We start from the raw sequence: 10807 nt of genomic DNA on the forward strand, positions 1-10807 counted from the left end.
TTTCTCTTTTATTGAATCATTCCAAAAATCACAAATTACCATGTTCAGTGACTGAAAACTGCGTTGTTCCACTTTCTCTCCAATGTTTTTGTACATAACATATCTATCCCAAGCTTTCTAGGAAACCGGAGAATCAGACATGTTAGGACCATAGTCGCTATGACCATAGTCCCTTGGTGAACTTCAGGTCTGCCAGTAACGAAAACGCCCAGATAACAATCAATAACATAGACTTAGCTGATCCATATAGCCTGGAAAACTAGATAGAGAGAGGAGTGAGTAATTTGGGAGAATTACTAGTGAGAACCAAACCAGGCTCCCGCCTCATTCATTTATTTTCCACCAATATATTAAGAATAAATCTAATGAAACCAAACAAACACTCTACAAGTGCACAAGCGATTAACAAACATGCGATGTCTCCGTCCCGCCTCTCAATAGGCCAAACCACCTTGTCACTCAGACACAGATCGGCATCTCACCCTGTCACATAGACAGAAACCCGACATACCACATGGACAGCCCCGTGGGTCGTCACTCCACCGGACGAATGGATTATTGCCACGGTCATACAGACGGCACATAACCCAGAAAACAAGACTGCATTCGGCACATCCCTACCAGAAACAGACAATGACTTTTAGGACTTCTACCAATAACTAACCAATCAACATGGTTATCAATCAACCATGCTGGTTCTTCCTTTAATGAGATCTTAGATCTTATTAGTTATATATATATATATATATATATATATATATATATATATATATATATATAGATCTGCCTAGATGCACATGAAAACAGATCTGTCCCACCAGATATAGACTCAACACACCAGAAGAAGATAAAGAGATAAAAAAAAAAGACTTAGATCTAATCTTCACCTTAGCTAGAATTGCAGATCTGGACATCTCACACCAAACCGGCGATAACTACTGGCACAGATCTCCGATCGGGATGAACTTGGTCTTCTTAGAATGCTAACACTCGGGGCTACAGATTGATAGGTAGCCCGTTGCGTAGATCTACACGGAAATGGAATCGGAGATGTCATCAAAATAGACTCAGAAATAGAACCATAAGAAGCCATGGCACCAGAAAGGATAATGGCTGAGAGAAAAGAAACAAGAAGGAACCATAGGACCTATGGCGCCAAGGGAATGTGAAGGCCAAGGATTTAGAACGAAGAGTGATAGACAGAAACGTGAATGAGAAAGAGTTCAAAGAATGATGCAATAAAACATTTTGAGTAAAAATCAAAAACCATTTTATTAATGTGACAAGGAGGAGTATAACATTTTTTTTTTTTTGAAAAGGAAAATTAAAGACAACCTTAGCATAGAATCTAACTAATTCCTAAGAAGTTTAAAAGCAATCAATAATCTAAAAAAATAAAAAATAGAGTTATATTCCTTTGAAATCATTTTTTTTAAGTCACAAATAGAGCTTTGAAATAATTTTCTTTGATGATGAAATCTGACAAGATGAAGCAGAATAGACTCTCCTGGTCTGGCTCAACCCATATGCGGCTAGCTCCTTAACCCGGAGGAAATAAAAGAAAGGAAAATAAGAGGAAAGGAAATAGATACAGAAAGAACATCTATTAAATCAGCGTCTAAGTTGTTGGTTGTTCTAGGTTTGAAAACTTTTTAAAACTTTTTAATAAAAATGTTTTCACAAAATTATTTTTTTGTTTTTTAAAATATGGGTGCGACCTCCTAAGACAGAGCTAGGAGATCTCTCTGGGCTCTGATACCAAATTGTAACATCCCTATCTTATGCTTTCTAGGAAACCGGAGAATCGGGACGTTAATACCATAGTCGCTATGACCATAGTCCCTTGGTGAACCTCAGGTCTGTCAGGAACGAAAACGCCCAGGTAACAATCAACAACATAGACTTACCTGATCCATCTAACCTGAAAAACTAGATAGAGAGAGGGGTGAGTAATTTGAGAGAATTACTCAGTGAGAACCAAACCAGGCTCCTGCCTCATTCATTTATTTTCCACCAACATAATAAGAATAAATCTAATGAAACCAAACAAACACTCTATAAGTGCACAAGCAATTAACAAACATGCGATGTCTCCGTTCCGCCTCTCAATAGGCCAAACCACCTTGTCACTCAGACACAGGTCGACATCTCACCCTGTCACACAGACAGAAACCCGGCATACCACATGGACAGCCCCGTGGGTCGTCACTCCACCGGACGAATGTATTATTATCACGGTCAGACAGACGTCACATAACCCAGCAAACAAGCCTGCATTCGGCACATCGCTACCAGAAACAGACTATGACCTTTAGGACTTCTACCAATCACTAACCAATCAATAGGGTTATCAATCAATCATGCTGGTTCTTCTTCTAATGAGATCCTAGACCTTATTAGTTATATATATATATATATATATATATATATATATATATGGATCTTCTTAGATACACATGAAGACAGATCTGTCCCACCAGATCTAGACTCAACACACCAGAAAAAGATAAAGGGATAAGAAGAAAGACCTAGATCTAATCCTCACCTTAGCTAGAATTGCAGATCTGGATATCTCACACCAAACCGGCGATAACTACTGGCACAGATCTCCAATCGGAATGAACTTGGTCTTTTTAGAAAGCTGACACTCGGGGCTACAGATTGATAGGTAGCCCGTTGCATAGATCTACACGGTTCGCCGGGAGGCGGGAACAGCTAGGGTTTTAGAGAGAAGAAAAAGGGAGTGAAGCTGATGGTGGAGAGGGAAGCGGCCAAGGGAGAGATGAAGAGAAAGAGCCACGGTGAGATAGAGTGAAGGAGGATGGCGTGGCTGAGAGAAGGAGAAGGAAAGAAAAGGTGGCTAGGTTTGTGTCTTTTAGGATTAGAATGATTAATTAGGGTTTTCAGAGATAAGAATGCTATTTATACTTAGGTTTAATTAGATGGGATGGGATTAATGGGATTTTAAGAAGAGATTATGAAAAAGTATATTAAAAAGAAATAAGAAAAGATGGTTTAATTTAATTAAACCAGAATGAGGAACTGGTAACAACCAAGAGTCGAGATGTTACATTGCACATATCTGCATATATGACAATGAAAAACAAGAATGCATGTTGTTTGAAAGAGGTTGGGTAAGGTGGGGAACTAGATAAAGATGAACTAGGCATTCATGATCAATAAAGAGTTGTAAAAAGGATAAAGGAGTCCTGAATGTATGATTCATTTCCCTTGTCTAATGCTTCAATGAAAAAAATGGGCTGGGTTTAATGGGCTTTTAAGAAGAGATTATGAAAAAGTCTATTAAAAAGAAATAAGAAAAGATGGTTTAGTTTAATTAAACTAGAATTAGGAACTGCCAACAACCGATATTTGGTTAACCAAGAGTCGGGATGTTTCATTGCACATATCTGCATATATGACAATGAAAAACAAGAATGCATGTTGTTTGAAAGAGGTTGGGTAAGGTGGAGAACTAGATAAAGATGAACTAGGCATTCAGGATCAATAAAGAGTTGTAAAAAGGATAAAGGAGTCCTGAATGTATGATTCATTTCCCTTATCTAATGCTTCAATGAGAAAATTAAGTCAATGTTACATCCAGATAAAACAGAGCTAGTGTATTCTTTCATCTAAATCAAAACTATTCAAATTCCTTTGGAGTACTTCGTTTCAAATGTGCTTAGCTACCGCCTAGTCCTAACTCAAGAATGAGCATGTCACTAAAGAATAGCCTAAAAGCACACAGCCAACTATTATTGATTCATGTTCATCATTCCCTTTAAAATGTATTTTGCTTTGAAAACTGTTTTTGAATTTTTTTAAAGAAAACGAGAAAAGTGTAGATAATGCAAGACTCATCAAAGAAAAGTGGTTAGAAAGAGATGAAATCCTCCACCAGAAATAAATCACATTGTCCTCATTGTGAAATAAATTGAGTTTGGAGGAGAAGAGAGTATGAATGTATGGAAAAGATAAGAAAAAGAGAACTTACATGGATGCAGAATGAAATGAATGATGCATATGCTGGTGGACTGCTTTAGGGGATGAGAATGATGATGCAAATGATGTTGGGGTGGATGTAAGATGTATGAGCTTTGAACAGAGATACTGGCGGGATGAACCAGATTAATGCGGGAAGATGCTAGAAGGGGATGGGAAGTGCTGGGAAGAGGCATGGTAAGGTGAAATGAGGTAAATTGGGTTGGAGGTGTTGTGAACGACCATTGACTGCGGTTAGGGCTCACACGACTGCAGGGAAAGGGTGGTTGGCTGCGGGCAGAAACTCAGGACCGGGGTCGAACACATCTTGGTCGGGGGTTGGTTGAATATGACCACGGCCAGCTTCTTGCGGCCAAATCTTGCTTCTCCTTTGTTCCTGCTCGGCCGAGCAGTTGGGAACCATTCCTTCTTTATGGTCTTTTTGGTTTTTTTTTAATTTATATGAAACACCTGAAACTAAGAAAAAGAAAAACATTAATAGAAAAAAAAAATCCTAAAGAAAAACATACCTAAATAGGTTGCCTCCCATTGAGCACTTCTGTTTTAAGTTGTTTAGCTCGACTTGGTAAAGAGTGTGTCTTAGTTCAGTGAAGAACTTGTCCTGAGACAAGAATTTTTCAAAATCTATTGTTCTCTCTAGCAGGTTCTTCATCACTCCAAAGTTCTGCTTCAAAAAGATTTGTTGCTGGACATTTTCCTCCTTTGTTGTTGTAAGAGAAAACAGTAGAGAAGATGTCCTTGTCGATATTGCAAAAGAAATCCTTTGGTTTGGCCAATTCATGATGGCTCCAGCAGTTCCTAGAAAAGACCATCCATGGATGACTGGAAGTGAATCATCTTTGGTCTTGACAATGTAGAAATCGACAGATACAATGCAGTCTCCAATCCTCAAAGGAATGTCATAAGCTACTCCTTTCGGTGTTTTACTCGATTTATCAGCAAGGCTGATCTTCGTTATAGTCCTGCGAAAATGCTTAATATCAAGCCTCAAAGCAGTTGCTTTGGACATCATATTGAGACAAGCTCCAGAATCACAAAGAACATTGTTAAGTCTTTCTCCTCTAATATAACAAGAGATAAAAAAATTGATCTTGGTCTTGGATTTTGTGCAGAGTTTGAACAGGTTTTCTTTCTTTGGCATTGGTGAATGTCTCAAACGCTGAATATGATTTACAATAAGAAGCTGTAGAATCAAAGAAAAGGTATGAATCTATGTATGGCATCTCAATCCTCCTATGTGTCTGACTCCCTTAGCGAGTGGTGTTTGTTGTATTCTCATCCCATCCTATGATCATCTTGCATGGAACATGAGAAATTTGTTCTTTTGGATCTGGATCAACATCTGGAATTTGATATTCTCTGTCACCAGTTATCTCTCCCGGTGAGTGAACTTCGGAAGCTAGGAGTTGAGAAAGGGTCGCAGAGAGCTCAGCACTTGTTGTAAGTTTCGTAGGCAAGTCTGAAAGACCAAATTCTTCAGTTGGAGGTCTCACGACCGCGGTTAAAGAGGCTTTGGCCGCGGTCAGGTAAAGTGTACCCGCAGATACTGACGAAGGCTGATAAGAGTTTTCTTTCTCATCTCTTTTTGGAATAGACTCCTCTTTATTGTTTTCTTCTGGTGCTTCATCAACATCATCAGATGGTTCTTCGGCTTTTACCATGCTTGCAATGGAACTTAGATCTCCCTTCTCCTCATGATCTTTAGAAGATTTTCTAGAAAACTTTCTGGCTGACTCAGAGTTGGGAAGCTGATCCATTCTTGCATCTATTTCTCTTGCTTTGTTTTCAAGTTTGTTGAGGCGGTACTTAATCTCTTGAAGTTATTCATCTGTCTTCTCTCTATACCAAGATGCAAACTCTCCGACTTCTTTGATCTATTGCTTCGAATCGGCAATGTCACTAGAGTTCTGAATGATATCATAGCCTTTTTTTGTTTGTTCTCCTGCGACCTGCTCTATCATTCTGGCAAGTGTCTGTGTGTCCTTCTGAGTCTGTTCTTCCTGGGTTTTGCGTGATCAGCTAGGTCATCGAACTTCTTTTTAAACTCCACAGTGAAAGAATTGATCCTCTTGAGCAGAGTAGTCTTGGTGAGAATCTGTTAATCAAGGAATTGGTTGATCATTCCCTCAAGTTGTTCTAGGGTAGGAAGGAGGCTCGCGGCATCCATACAGATGAAAATTCGGATTAGGGTTCCAAACTGAGTGGAGAAGATCATACATGTACTGCTCTTTTACGGCGTCTGGTAGTTTGAGGAGTGTTGTAAAAATCTTCCTCATAGTAAATATTTTGATCCATATGGTTCATTGCTTCAAAACCTGAAACAAGGAGAACAATAAACGAAAATCATTAGAAAAGGGTGTTCTAGAGTCAATTTACTAACCTTTCTAGGGTTTTACTGAAGAGAAAACGCTTGCCTTTCCCAACAACGACACCAAAAACTTAATGTGTCGCGGTGAAAGGGAACAAGTTTTACCCTAAAAGAACCAATAAAACCCGCAAGTGCACAGCTAATCGATTGTAGTACTTAGGGATCGAATCCACAGGGAAGAAGGATCTTTTCTGGAAAAATCTTTGAAATAGATCGAATCCACATAAGGAAGTATAGAACAAGTCGGTATTTGAAGGGGTTTTGGTGTCACTAAAAATGCAAATCCTAAACTAAACGGGAAAAGAAAAAATCGATTAAAAACTAAAATGAACCTAATGTAAAGACTTAAAATAATCAGCTGGAAAAGAAAAAATGACCTAATGTAAAAAGCTTGATGTAAATCGATGTAAAACTTATAAAAACGAGGCGCTGGGTTGTCAGAGATTCTCTCTAGGGTATAAACGATTTAAAATATTGCTAAAAAATAATATAAAAGATCCTAGCTAAAACGTTTAGAACAGGAGCACGAATGTATGGCTACGTTACTCTCGTGATCATAACTAACTGTCATCCAAGACCCTGACCAGTAGCTTTTGTCTCTGGCTCCGGCCACAGATGTACGCAATTATGCACTAGACTCTACATTCATAACTCACCCATAGGTAGCTTTCGTCTCCTATGGCAGAATTGATCTTCTCAAACTAGATATGGCCCTTAATGAAAACTCTCGCAACATTAAGTACATAAATCAGATTTTAGTTCATAACGCTACTCACATGCATTAAAAATAAGTTTAGAAGAAAAAGTTCTAGGATTCGGCTTAATAGCTCATGCAATCCTCATCGAACATATATATGGTCCCCATCGATCCCTTAAACCCAACAAGTAAACTACTCAGACATGATTAAAGAAAGTAAAAACATTGTATTGAAAAACTGTATTGAAATCGATATTGAAGAAGAAACAAAAAGGGTTCAAGAGATAGATCTCTATCTCCATAAACTTAAAATAAACTAAAACTATGAAAAGCTAAGAACACCTAACACGTAGAATAACATAGCACATGGCTTGTGGTTCTTAAAACATGCATTTATAGGTTTTCATGCTATTTCTGGACGTCACTTAGTGTTTCCTCAAAGAGAGAAATTGATTGGACTTGAAATTGGGATTCTTGGGTCTGAATGTTGATTCTCCATGGTCAGGAAGTGGACGACCGTGGGAAACCAAGTGTTGGTCACGGTCAACACTTGTTTGACTAGACATTTTGCTCTTTGCGTAACTTTTGATTGAACCGTTGGATTGTCCTGATGTCAAGTGTGCTGGAAATATAGATGTTTCATATATAAGTTCTCCAAATTTGAGATGGATCAGACGGTCAGAAGGTCTTCATTTGTGGGTGAATTTCTTACAGTTTGACTCTGAGCTGATAAACTGGTCTTCCATCCAATTTGCAAAGTTTTTACCTAAGTTTCCTAAAAAGAGTCTTGAAATTACAAATACTAGAAAACCATACTAAAAAACCCTTAAAATAAATAAAAATCATTATAAAAGCATTTAAAACCGATACATAAAAGTGGTCAAAATACGGTGTTATCATTATACAAGAAGGAATAGTCATAACATATGCATCTAGACAACTTTGGAAATATGAGACAAATAATCCAACTCATGATCTAGAGCTGGCAGCAGTAGGTTTTGCTCTAACGATTTGGCGCGCCTATTTGTTTAGGGAAAATGTGCACATATATATAGATCATCAAAGTTTAAAGCATGTTTTTACTCAGGATCATTTAAACTTAAGGCAGTGGAGATGGATAAAGTTGTTTTTTTTTTAATCTAATGTTAAATTATATTCAAAGAAAAAAAGACTTTTTTACAACTTGAGTTCAAACTTCATCCAAAATAAAAACATTGCTTTAAAATTTATTGATCTTGGTTTACCCGTGAAGCAAACCAAGTTGTCATCCCCTCTTCAAACCTTGCATCCCCACTTCTGCGTATCATACTTAGCTGGTTACGGATATTTCTGTCAATCATTTTCGTCAATCAAAAGGTTGTTGATGGTTTCTCTCCATGCTTCTGGTTATTCCTCTCTCTCCATATCGTGTAGACTGTGATTTGGAAAGTATACCTAATCAAGTAGGTAAACATTCGATCCTGCTGCGGGCTTACTATCTGTGCACACGCTGCATCTCAGTTACTTGCAAACAGTGTTTCAACAATCCCCTTGCCAGATTTTCCCACACCCTTTTTGTAAACATACAAGAGAAGTAAAGATGTTCTCTTGTTTCCATTGGCTCGTCGCAAAATGCACAGGCTGTGTTGGCGTTGATGTTCCACTGGTGTATCCTTTCTCTAGTGGCCAGGCGATTGTGGAAAACGAGCCAGACAATAAACAAGTACTTCAGAGTGGGTTGGGAAACCATACTCCTCTGCACCAGTTTACTTTTGGCTTCACTTCCCTAATAAGGTTCCAGGTGTCCTTGGAGTCAAATTTTGCTCTGAACTTTTCTGCTTTACCCTTCCACAGCGACACACCCTCCTCCATTCCATTCCTTCCCTGCCTTGTCTGCTCTATTACCCTTTTTATACTCTGTAGAATGGGTTGTCGATGTCTCATCACTCTCGGTCTGTCCAGAACCTCACCCACTGTTGCCAGCCGTGAAATTCCCATATCCAAAAGTCCTCTTTCTCCTATCAAATCGTAAATGCATCCGAAAGTACTCCATGAGTCAAACCAAAAAGAAGTTCCATACCCGCTATTCAACTCTTTTTTTTTAAAACTATTTAGCTATTCCTCTGTATGTCAGAAGCTTCTTCCACATCCAAGATCCCAGAGATGTGCTAGATTTCACTTGCCAAAAAGAATTGTTGCGGATAAGTGCCTCTTTACCCAGTAAACCTTTAACGAATTCGTAGCTGACAAGATTCTCCAAACAAGCTTCAGACAACTGACTTTGTTTGCTTCCTCTATTGACCTCAGCCCGAGTCCTCCATCTTTCGATGTGTAAACAGTTTTCCAAGCTAGCTTCGCCTTTTTTGTGTTCAAAGTCGGTCCAGACCAGTGGCAGATTTAGGAATCTTTTTGAATGGGGGCATATAAAAAAATTTTGTTTTTGAAGGACTTTGAACCTTGATCCACTGGGTGCAATTAGAGTTTTTGAACCAACTGAGCTATAAAATCTTTAATATATTGCATGCAAATAATTTATTTCTATATTTTACTGGGGGCAGCTGCCACCATCCTGTTACACTTGGATCCGCCCCTGGTCTAGACCATAGAAACACTGAACAGAGTCTGTTAATTTCAGTTATACATGCTTTCGGTAGCCTGAAAGCTGAGATCCAAAAGTTTCTTATCATCCGGGAAAAGCCAACAATGTTGCTGATGCCATGAGCAGAAGGAGGAGTGACGTTTTGGAGGCCAAAGAAACACAAGAGTTGATAGCGACCATGGCAAGATTGAGTTTATGTGTTTTGGAGATAGAGAATGATGTCGCAGGATTGGAAGCATTGGATAATGCTGATTTATTGTGGAGACTTTGTCAAGAGCAGGAGAAGGATATTTCCTTGAAGGAAATGTTGGAAAAGCAAGTGGTTGGATACCACAAGGCAGACAATGGGACTTACCTGTATAGGAATTAGATATGTATTCCTAAAGATGATGAGCTAAGGAGAGAAGTGCTAAGCCAAGCTCATCAGTCAAAATTTTTCATCCATCCTGGAAACATCAAAATATATCAGGACCTGAAACGCTATTACCATTGGAGAGGTATGAAGCATGATATTTTTTCTTGGATTTCTCAGTGTGCTACATGTCAGCAAGTGAAAGCAGAGCAGATGGCACCAAGCGCACTACTCGAGAACTTGCCATTACCAGAAAGAAAATAAGACATGATGACTATGAATTTTGTGACGAGACTGCCAAGGACACTAAGTAAGAAGAACATGATTTGGGTAATCGTGGATCGACTTACTAAGTCAGCTCACTTTGTTCCATTTAAGAAGACCGATGGAGCAAAATAGTTGGCACAGAAGTACATAGATTTGATTATGAGATTGCATGAAGTTCCAGTGAGCATTGTGTCGGATCGAGATCCGTTACAGCTAGTTTATGGCAGTCATTTCAGAAGGCATTGGAACAAAGGTTCAAATGAGCATAGCCTACCATCCTTAGACTGACGGTCAATTGGAAAGGACTACTAGAACCTTGGAGGACATGCTAAGGGCTTGTGTTTTGGATTGGGAAGGAAGTTGGGAGAAGCATCTTCCTTTGGCATAGTTTGCTTATATATTAACAGTTACCATGATAGCATTGGGATGACTCCGTATGAAACTTTTTGTAGATGTCCCTGTCGTACGCCTTTCTATAGGACAAAAGTAGAAAAAAAACAAGAGAGTTAGAGCCAAAAATACTCAAAGAAGCGTCGGAGCAAG

Source organism: Eutrema salsugineum, unplaced genomic scaffold (genome assembly GCF_000478725.1).
Source record: "Eutrema salsugineum unplaced genomic scaffold, Eutsalg1_0 scaffold_16, whole genome shotgun sequence".
Taxonomy (NCBI): domain Eukaryota; kingdom Viridiplantae; phylum Streptophyta; class Magnoliopsida; order Brassicales; family Brassicaceae; genus Eutrema; species Eutrema salsugineum.